Genomic DNA, 11,417 nt, shown 5'->3' with positions numbered 1-11,417 from the left:
TCCAAAAAAGAAAATGGGTAGTTTGTTTGTGGGCGGTTTTACAGCTCCATCAGGAACTTCATCCACCCGCGCCGGCCAATGGGGGTACCCTTTCATCTTGGCGAAGATGAGGTCTCCGGGTTTGAAGTCGCGAGTCATGTTTCGGGCTGGGGGGCGAAGCCGGGGGGTCCCGAGCCCCGCGAGCAGTGGCGACGGGAGGAGGGGCGGCGGAGGGGACGCGCCTGCCGGGGCTGCGGGCTCGGACTCTGCGCTGACCGGCCGGCCGCTGATGCCCGCGTCCACGCAGGCCACCTGTGCCACCAGCTGCCGCAAAGGCGTCTCAACGGCTCCGAGGGGCAATCGCCGCCGCCATCGCCGTCGCTGCGCTGCCGACCTCCATACATTTTAACAAAGACATTAAACACTTTAGGGGTACCATGGGTGGCCAACTGATCTGCAGTTAAATTGCAAGGGAACACTTGCCCTATAAGATGGACCTGCATCAGGTTCCCTGCTCCCTGACAGGGCAAAGCTTGAAAGGAAGAGAGAGGAAAGAAGAGGAAAGAATTACTTGCTGAATTACCCTTGCTAAAGTAAGGGAGTGCTTACCTGATAAGATAAACCTATGCCAGGTCCCTTCCACCTGTGTCAAGTTCCTAAGCCTGTGTCAGGCCCCTAAGCCTATGTCAGGTGTCTATTCCCTGGCGACGGGAGTGAGCACAGAAAGAGGTGCTCACCTAATCCCTGACCAGAGTGAGTGCAGAGAATACTCACCTGAAACCTTGTTTGGGGCACTATATGTCACTGTTTGTTCACCGGCAATAAACAGCAACACCTTGATGAGAGTGAGCATGACAAAGACAGACTGCTCTGAGAGCTGTTTAGAGAGTCATTCCAGCTCAACTCTATTGTGGGCTGCAGCACACTTATCTATGAACAGAAAGACAGGTTGGGGTTGGCTTGCAGAAGTGGGACATGCGGATTGACTAGGAGAACCTCAGCCTCGTGTGGACTACTTCCAGCTCAACAAATGTGGCTTTCTCAAGCTGGTAAGGAAAAACACAGGAGAGCTTTCTCTACTCTGTATTACAGACCATTGGGAGGCTTGCACTTATCTAGAGCTAGGCGATCTGTCCTGGTCAGAGGCCCCCCCTTCCTCCCCAACATTCCCCAACACATGTGGCTCTGAGCTGACATGAGGTACAAGGAGAGGAAGGACAGCTGTCTTGGATGTAGCCATGATGGTCCTCAACTTCCTACTCCTGAAAACAGTGTCCTTTGACTTATGTCCCAATTCTCAGCCTAGAAGGTCAGAGTCCAAAATGAAGTCAGAGTGTTAGTACAGCCATTCTCCTTGTGGAGGCTCCGGTCAGAGTCACCTCCCCAGCCTCCCTTGTCTCATCCAGGAGTTTCTACACACACAGAAATTTTGTGTTGAATTACTGGCACAGATGTAGTTCAGCAAATGTTGAGACCACATCATGAATGTCCTCTGGAGAATGTGTATAGATGATTTGTAAGGAAATATTTTCTTTTTCAGAATGTACAGATGTTTTCCCTGGAAAGTATTCAGGACACAGGATGCTGAACCCTGGAGAGAATTCTAGACAAGAGGTGCAGCAAATAGCCAATGGGTGGCAAGCTTTGGAAACAAAGCTCACAGTAGCCTGGATACCGTTCTGGGTAGTGATCCTGGCACTCTGGGAGAGTGATAAGAATGGTCCTTGGAAGGGTCAAGGGATCCAGGGAGCTTGAAATTGATATACTGACTCACTTACGTGACAGATTGTTGGTTTCATTTAGAAATCTTGATCAACAAATGCTTTGATTCAGACAGATACTAGGTTAGGGCAACAAGTGATTCTAGAAACTTATTCTTTTTGTGTTCCAATGATGTAGAGCACAGGGGTGCAAGAAAGAGTAGACCTTGCTGATCCAGATTACCTGAACCCAAACTATGACTCTGCTGATTAAACCAGCATTGGGAAAAACAACCCTAGAGGACAAACTGTCCATGAAACCCCTTCAGGGCTTTATAGGTTGGAGTCAATAAACACCAGAAGAAAATTACTGAGCCTTGTGTGTCTCAAAGTCTATAAAAGAGTGGAGAATCAGACTCCAGTACCCTTTGTGTATGTCTGTGTATGGATGTAACAAGTGTGAGTATATATTTACAATCATGTGAGCGCACTATGTGCATGTGTGTGTGTGTATGTATTGAGGGAGCTCTTAGTGGTAAGGAATTACATTGCCAACATAATAAGGAGGTTTGAATCTACCACAGACTAAAAAAGATGGGCAATCTCCTCCTGTACAGTTTACAGTCTGAAAACACCCTAGTGTTTGGGTCTCAACTTGATAGCACATTACAACAACATATATTTACACATGTATATATTTACAGAGAAATAAGTGTATACATAAGTATTTGCGTATGATGTATGTACAGATATGTGGGCATCAGTGTGGATATCAGTGTGCAACTGTGTATGATTGGCTAGATGTGTGAGTGTGAATGTATATGTATGAGCATGAGTGTGCAAATGGTACAAATATGTAAAAATGTGTGAGTAAATACATGTACAAGTGAGTGCTCTGGTGTTTATGAGTGTCCATATGATGTTTTTGTGTGACTGTGAAAAGATATGAGTGTTAGTGTATTAGTGGATATAGATGTGTAGGACTTTTAGTATACATAAATGTGTGTCAGCCTGAATGCATAGGTATGAGCATGTGTGAATATGTATGTGATAATATAAGCTTAATTATAAACTTGTGAGTGTGCTAGGTGAGTCTGTGTGTACACAAGTGTGCGTGAGTGACTATGTACAAATGTGTGTGTATATGCATGGATGCTTATGTGTGGACACATTTGTGGAATATGAGTATATATGAATGTGTGGGTGTCTTAGTATGACTGACTCTATCTAAAACTGAATGCATGTGTGTGAGCACATGTATGTTAATGTGTGCTAGTGTGAGTGTGAATGCATAGTGTGAGTATGTAGATACATTTACGGACATTCATAAGTGTGTGAGTATATGCAACTGTGTGTCTGCACAGTTCAGTGAGCAGGTGCTACCATATGCATGCATGCATGAGTTAGCACATGTATATAAACTTCTGTAAACAGGAATATGAATGTGTGTTTGTGTACATATGCATGTGAGTGTGAAGGCATTTGTGCAAGCAGATGTTCTGATGACCCATGTTAAATCAGTCTAGACTCATTCATAGATATAAACATTTGTTCTATGTGCCACTCAAATGTTAATCAAATCACTCTGTCCTTCCAGATGTCAGTTGACCTTACCACCCACCTATCTAGCACAGGATAGGAGGAGTATATACGTTCTTTACATTGCATAAATATACAAAGAATAGTTTATGTTATAAAATATAATAATCTGATTCAAAGGAGCCCTAGAATGTTTATTTTAATATGTTTCATTTAACTTGTTTTTCTTTTATCCTGATTTATTTGCAAAGTTTGAATACATAATTTTCCATACTGGATCTTTCCCATTTATTTCATCCCCTCCCCCTATCAAATTGTGCAACCCTATGTTTACCACCGCCCCTCCCATCTTCACCCCTCTGTTTCCAAACCCCCCCTTGGATCTTCATACTCATTCTACAATAATGGTTTATACAGTATTTGTCCTTATGGGACTGAGTTCATTCACTTAGCATAAGGCTCTCCAGTCCCTCCCAAGTTAGATAGTAATTTACAAATCATTGATCCTGCTTGCTGCACAGTATTCCATCATGTGAATGTTCCATAATTTCTCAATCCATTCGACTGTGGTTGGACATCTGTTGCCATATTTCTTGCGATGGTGAGTAATGTTGTTATGAACATTGGTGTACAAGTCTCCATTTGTGCATTACTTATCATTTTCTTGGAGTATATTCTAAGCAATGGAATAGCTGGGTCACATGAAATTACTATGTTCAGCTTTTTGAGGAAGTGCCAAACTGCCTTCCAGAGTGGTTGTTCCATTTTACAATTCCATCAACAATGTATAAAAGTTCCTATAGCACTACATCCTCTCCAACATTCTTATTTGGTGTCTTTTTAAACTTTGTCACCGCTGCTGGAGTGAGATGATATCGCATTGTGGTTTTGATTTGCATCTCTCTTACTGCCAGCAATTTTGAGCATTTCTTCATGTGTCTGTTGGCTATTCTAATATCTTCCTCTGTGAAAATTCTTTCCATGTCTTTTGCCCATTTTGTAATTGGGTTATTATTTTACTCTTTTTTTTTTTTTGTGGAGACCCAGGAGTATGCTTTTATGAGACCTTTGTCTGAAATGGTATTGTCAAATGTTTGTTCTGAGTCAGTAGGCTTTCTTTTGAACCTGTTGGAAAAAGCTTTTGATGTACACAGGGATTTAATCTTTAGAAGGTCCCATTCATAAATTTTATCATCGTCAGATTGTTCGTTTCTGGCTGTATTTGGCAGTCTTTTATACCATAGAGTAGGCTTTCTAAGCTTGGTCCCAGTTTGTCTCATGTGAACTTTATGGTTTTCGGGTTTAGTTCCAGGTCTCTGATCCACCTTGAGTTAATTTTTGTGTATGGTGTGAGATGCAGGTCCTATTTCAGCTTTCTGTAGGTTGAAGTCCAGTTTTGCCAGTACAGTTTGTTGAAGGGGTTGTCATTTTCCTATTTAATAGGTTTGATTTCCTTGTAAAAAATCAGTTGACCATAGATGTTGTTGTTGTTATGTGTCATCAAGTCACTTGCGACTCACACTGACCCAATGTACAAGAGCCCTAAACCCTGTTCTATCCTGTGCCAAACTCACTGTCACTGCCACATTCATTCCCATTACCCCAATCATTTAATAGCTCCATCTCATCGAGGGTCTTCCTCTCCTATGATGTTCCTCTACTCTCCCAAAATGATGTCTCTCTCCTCAAAATGATGACTGCTCCCTCCTTTCAACATGCCCAAAGTATGTCAGATGAAGCTTCAGAATACTTGATTTGAAGGAGGAGCCCGATTTTACCCTCTCCAGGACAAACCTGTTGGAATTTACAAAAAATAAACTTCAGAATTGTACATACCCTATCTGCAGTGACACAAGAAGGCTCTCAGGATTGTTTTGAGGCTAGATGTTCCCGATTTAATAATTAATTTATACCTTATTTTTAAGATAAATGTAAGTAATTTTCTACCAATCAGATGGACCCTCATAAAAATGTGCAAGTATTACCTAAATGTTAACCAAAGACTGAATTTTTACTCAAGTTTTTGGTAACCATTTTCTAAATATTATTGGATTTGGACAATAAGCCCTTGCATTTTCTTTTAAATACTCTTTGAACTATCTTCTCATACCACTTAGATTAGAATCTTCTCGACTTTGCAATTCCCAGTTTGCAGACTGTTTTGCCTCTCAGTAAAACCCTTTTGTTGTTGTTGTTTTAATTTATATTGTTATAAATTCTATATTGGTTTGCTTAAGGTTTGTATACACTGCATTTCACCCTATTCTCCATTCAATCATTCCCATGCATTATGTTTTGGAAAATTAATTGCCATTAAACCTTGCCCATCATTACCTTCTCTTTTCAGCCAGATCTTTTCTATTTCCTTCACCCCCACCTCCACCCAACAAACTTTGCAACCTTGTTGTTTTGCCCCTACCGATCCTCACACTTCCACTCCCATAATTTACCCCCTTGGGTTCTCATATACATATTTTACTAGTTACACTTCTATTTTAGAAATCATGGTCTTATGCAGTATTTGTCCTTAGGAGACCGAGTTAGTTCACTCAGCATAATGTTCTCTAGTCTCTCCCATGTTATGTATTATCTTTGGAAATCATTGCTCCTTGGTACTTCATACTACTCCATAATGTGAATTGACTACAATTTCTCAATCCATTCAGTTGTGGTTGGACATTCCGACTGCTTTCATGTTCTTGTGATGGTGAATATTACTGCTATGAACATTCTCAGACAAGAAACTCATAACACAAGCTTACAGAATACCACTGGGACTCCAGAAGATAAAGATTTATAACTCAATTACAAAATGTGTAAAAGACATGGAAAGACTCTTCACAGAGAAAGACATTTGGATGGCCAACAGAGACATGAATAAGTGTTCAATATTATTGGCAATAAGAGAGATGCAAATAAAAACTACAATGAGATACCATCTCACTCCATTATAAGTGGCAAAGTTTAGTAGGGAAGCAAGCAATAAATGTTGGAGAGGATGTAGACAGATGGGAATTCTAACACACTGCTGGTGGGGTAGTAAAATGGTTCAATTACTCTGGAAGGCAGTTTGGCGTTTCCTCAAAATGTTGAACATAGAAACTCCATATGGCCCAGCTATTCTGCTACTAGGGATATACCCTGAGGAAATGAAAACTGAGACACAAGTCAACATTTGCAAAACTCTTTTTTTTAAAAAAAAAAAAGAAAGAAAACCAACCATACTTGGCCATTTCACTTTATGAAATTACTTACTTGATCTAATGACGTTTTTCCTGAATGCTTCTTTGGATTGTCTAAATACTTGATATGTCATAGGTAAATAAAGAGTTACATTTTTTCTTTTCCAAACGTTATCTTTTCTGTTTCTTGTCTCCTAGACTGACTTCTTGTTATTGTTTACCATCAAGTTGGAACTGATCCATAGTTGATCATCCAAGTAGGGTTTTCAGAAACAGTTAATCAAATGGAAGGAGATTGCCCATCTTTCTCCACAGAGCAGCTTGTGGATTTGAACCACGTGTGTTCAGGATTGCAGTGAAGCTTCTTATCACTAGTCCACCAGAGATCCACTAGACTGACTAATTCCTTCCTTATAATATTGTGTTTAGGTAAAACATTACATTCTTACTCATAGTAACCCTATTGTTTTTATGTATGACTCATAGTGATACTGTGGACATTACTATGGACTCATAGTGATTAGATATGCCAGGGCTATATCCTTTCTTCATAGTAACACTGTGTTGTTGTGTACTATCAAGTCAGAACTGACCCATAGCTGACCCTCCAGTAGATTTTCAGAGTCAGTAAATGGCAAAGGAGATTGCTATTCTCCCATGGAACAACTGGTGGATTAGAATCACAGATCTTTGCTTTTGCAGGGATATTCATTACCAGTAGGCCACCAGAGCTCCCTATATTTTCATTACAGTTATGTGCCATCAAGTCAACTATGTCTCATAGCAACCCTATGAATAATAGCTCTGAACCCTGCCCTATCTTGAGCCAATCTAACTGTCTGTGATATACCTGCTTCGTTTAGCAGTAGTTAAGTGTTTTCGAGTTGAATATGACTCAGAGTAAGCTTTACACAAAAGACCTTATCTCTGTTCTACAATTGACACCATTTCTGTACATTTATAAGAGAGTTTGTAGATCTTCCAGGGGCATCTATTTTAGGAACTGGATACCACTCCTGCTTCCCAACATGAATCAATCTGGAAGCTCATCCAAACACTGTACTTAATGGGTAGCCATTAAGGTATATGATACCTTAATGTTCAGCATCACAGCAACTCCAAGTTGTTCAGTACAGCAAATAGACAAATGTTTGCTATGTCTTTAAAGAATATTTTTCCAAAATTAATACATTTTAAAATCCTACAGGATTTAAAGTCACACCCTCGAGCAGGCCTTGGTGTTTTCTCTTAGTCAGAACAGTAACACACAACAAAAGGACCCCAGAAAATGTCCTTGCCTGACTGCCACCAAGATGAGGCCACCATTTCCACTGGGACATCAGCCAGCCAGCTAACTTCCAGAGTGGAGGGAGACTCGAAAGGCCTCAGACCTCAGGCTAGTCTACAAACCCGTTGCCTCATCAATAATTTTTTTAATTTTTTAAGTATCCTTTTAAAATTATTATCATTAATTTTAATGATTTTAAAGTCATGCCCTTGAGCAGCCCTTGGCCTTTGCCCTATGTGAGCAGTAGTTTAAAAATTCCTGCCTCTAAGTAGCAACCTAGTTTTATGCTCTCTAGGACAGACTTATTTTTTTTCTCTTGGCAGTCTTTGGTATGTTCAATGCTCTACACCAGTATCACAATTCAAAGACATCAATTATTCTTCTGTCATCCTTAGCTCTCTGATGCAAAGCAAGTAATTGAGAAGAAATTGCATCCAAACAAGATAAAATTGTTAACTTCATTGAAATTGTTAATTTCAATGTCTTCTTCATCTATTGTGATGATGTTAATGGGTCTGGTGATAAGAATCTTTTGTTTTTTTCCTTGATGTTGAGATGCAATCCATATTGAAGACTTCAGTCCTTTACCTTCAGCATCAAATACATCATGTCTTCCTCCATTTCAGTGAGCAAGGTTGTGCCATCTGCATAACATACATAGCTTGTTGATGAGTCTTGATCTAATCTTCATTTCATATTCTTTTTCAAACTTTTGAATGATCTGCTCAGCATATATATTGAAAAAGCATGAAGAAAGGACACATCCTTAACACATTCCTTTCTTAAATTTGAACCTGTAGTGAGTCGTGTTTCCTTGCTCTTTTCTAAGGACTGCTTACTGGTCCAAATTTAGGTTTTGTTTGAGCACAGTGAAATATTCTGAGATTCCCATTCTTCTCAGTTTCCCACAATTTGTTGTGATCTACACAGTCAAATGCTTTTGTATTGTTAATAAAATAGAAATGGGAATTCTTATGGTAAACTCTGATTTCAGCCAAGATCCATCTGAAATTGGTAACAATATCCTTAGTTTCATGGTCTCTTCTAATCCTAGCTTAAGTTTCTGGCAGTTTTTTGTCTATGCACTGTTCCAGTCCTTTTAGGATAATCTTCAGCAGAATTTTGCTTGCATATAATATTAGATGATATTATTCAGTAATTGCCACACTCTGTTGGATAACCTTTTTAGGGAATAGGAATAAGTGTGGATCTCTTACAGTTATTTGGCCAGGTGGCTGTCCTCCAGATTTCTTTTCAGAACCTGGGAGCCATGTCCAGAGCTACATCTGTTTGTTGAAATACGACAATTAGTATTTCATCAAGTTCTGGGACTTTATTTTTTGCCAATTCTTTCAAAGCAGCTTGAACTCCCTCCTTTATCCCCATTGCTTCTTGATCATATGCTATTTCATGCAATTTTTCTTTCAGCCATTTCTTTTTTGGTAAAGTGACTCTGTATACTCACTCCTCCCATCTTCTTCTGCTGCTTCTTAAATAATTTCATATTCTTCCGATAGCATCTTCAAATACTGCAACTTTAGGCTTGTATTTGTTCTTCAGTTCCTCCAGTTTAAGAAATGCCAAGTGAGTTCATGCCTTTTGATTTTCTAATTCCAGCTCTTTGCACATTTTGTTATAATAGTTTGCATTTTCTTCCTCAGCTGCCCTTTGAAATCTTCTATTCAGCTCCTTAACGTCCTTATTTATTCTTTTGCTTTGGCCTCTCCGTGTTCTCGTGCAATAATCAGAGTCTCTTCTAACATCCATCTTGATCTTCTTGCTCTGTCTTAGCAGTGACCTTTTGCATTCTTCGTGGATGATATTCTTGATGCATCACACAGCTTACCTGGTCTTCGTTTATTACTCTTCAAGGTCTCAAATCTGTTCTTGAGATGGTTTTTAAGTTCAGATGGGATAGACCTAGAATCATATCTTGGTTCTTGGTTATTTGTTTTATTTTTCTTTAGCCTCACTTTGAACTTGCACATGAGTAGTTGATGGTCTTTTTCACAATAAGCACCTGACCTAGATTTCACAGCTGCTATTGAACTTCTATAATGATTCTTTCCACAAATGTAAAAAAAAAATCTGATTCCTGTGCATTTCATTTGGGCCATGTGTATAGTTGCCATCTGTAATTTTTTATAAAAGATATTTGCAATGAATAAATAATTGAGTGTTAAAAATTCTGTCAGAGCTTCCTATAGAAAAGTACAATTGCACCATAGGATTTTTAAGACACTAAGTCTTTACAGAAGCAGATTATCATGTATTTCTTTGCAAGAGCAGTTGCTGAGTTTGAAACATGAAATTTTGGGTTATCAACCAAGCATTTTAATGACTATGGCAATGGGACTCTCAACACTTTTGAAACATAGAGACAGAAATGACAATGTTAGTTAGAGTGGTTAATGGGTTTGAATCATAGATATTTTAGTTGGTAGATAATTGTTTTAAAGACTATGCCACCAGGACTCTCAAGACCTTTCAAAATGCAGAAACTTAAATTACAAGCTTTTTTACTTGGGAGAGAGCATTAAAAGATACTCAATGTGACAAAGGTTTTTCTTTGGTTTTCCTACTCAAATTTCCCCCACCCCTTCTTATTCTTTATTTTGTTAATATGGGAGCTCTGGTGGTCAAATAATAAAGAATTATGTTGGCAACCCAAATTTATGCAGTTCAAATCCACCAGCTGCTTTAAGGGAGAAAGATAATTTCCTCATGAGCAACTAATTGCCTCTGATAACTCACCAAAGGGTCAAGTATAGGTTGGTCCTGACTCAACTGTACACAACAACAAAAAGAATATCTTGAATTATACTAATTAAGAAGAAATGCAAATAGTGTAAATTCAAGCACTTTAATGTGATATCTAGCATATTTACATGTTGTAAGTAACACCACCACTATATATTAGCATTTAATTCCTGAGACAAACTCTGATTTGGTCATCTGCATCATGCTATAGTGTTTTGGTTCTCTAGTGCTGCTACAACGGAGATAGTACAAGTGATTGGCTTTAATGAATATGTTTATTTTCTCAAAGTTTAGGATTCTAGAAGTAAAATTTGTGATGCTGACTCTAGAGAAAGGCTTCTTTTCTGTGTCACCTAGTTCTAAGTGTTACCCTGTACAGAAAGTTGAGCCCAAATGGCACTTTTTGCTCCTGGTTCTTATTTGTGATTTTGATTCTCTTCCTCTACCTCTTCTCTTCCTTTCTTTCCTCTTTTGGCTCTTATAAATAGAGATACATACTACACACTAGGGAAATTCACCTTGGATTGGATTAAGTTTGTGAGCTAAGAAAGTGTATTGCATCTTACCCTTTAAAGGTGAAACTTTGCCTCACTTACTTCGGGCATAAATTTTTTGAGGAATCAGTCCTTGAAAAGAGACACATCATGCTCAGAAAGGTAGGTCAGTGGAAGAGAGGAAGGTCTTTCACATTATAGATTGGCATAGGAACTACTAAAATGGGCTTGAGTATGACTGAGATCATGAGGATGGCAGACGATATGGCAAGGTTCAGAGCTTTTGTTCATAAAGCTTTTATGAGTCATATCTGGCTCAATGGTGTCTAATAACTACAACATTCCACCCTAATCTCTTTACAGCTGTTTGTCTGATCACATTGTTAGAAATTGTTGCATCTTTATCAGACCTGCTTAATCTTATGGAGGCTCATGTGCGAAGTGGTTAGATTCTGGAAGGTGGATTCTCTTGTTT

The 11,417-nt window shown here is 39.1% G+C and overlaps 1 gene segment (V, D, J or C); it reads right to left on the bottom strand.

The window, feature by feature from the left end:
- Window positions 1-11,417, bottom strand: part of LOC102871066 — a 188,969-nt gene that overhangs the window by 79,449 nt on the left and 98,103 nt on the right.

This window comes from Elephantulus edwardii, unplaced genomic scaffold (genome assembly GCF_000299155.1).
Source record: "Elephantulus edwardii isolate Elephantulus edwardi_28Jun2011 unplaced genomic scaffold, EleEdw1.0 scaffold00325, whole genome shotgun sequence".
In the NCBI taxonomy this organism is placed as follows: Eukaryota; Metazoa; Chordata; class Mammalia; order Macroscelidea; family Macroscelididae; genus Elephantulus; species Elephantulus edwardii.
The sequence above is the reverse complement of the archived record's forward strand: the minus strand, read 5'-3'. Positions and strand labels throughout refer to the sequence as shown.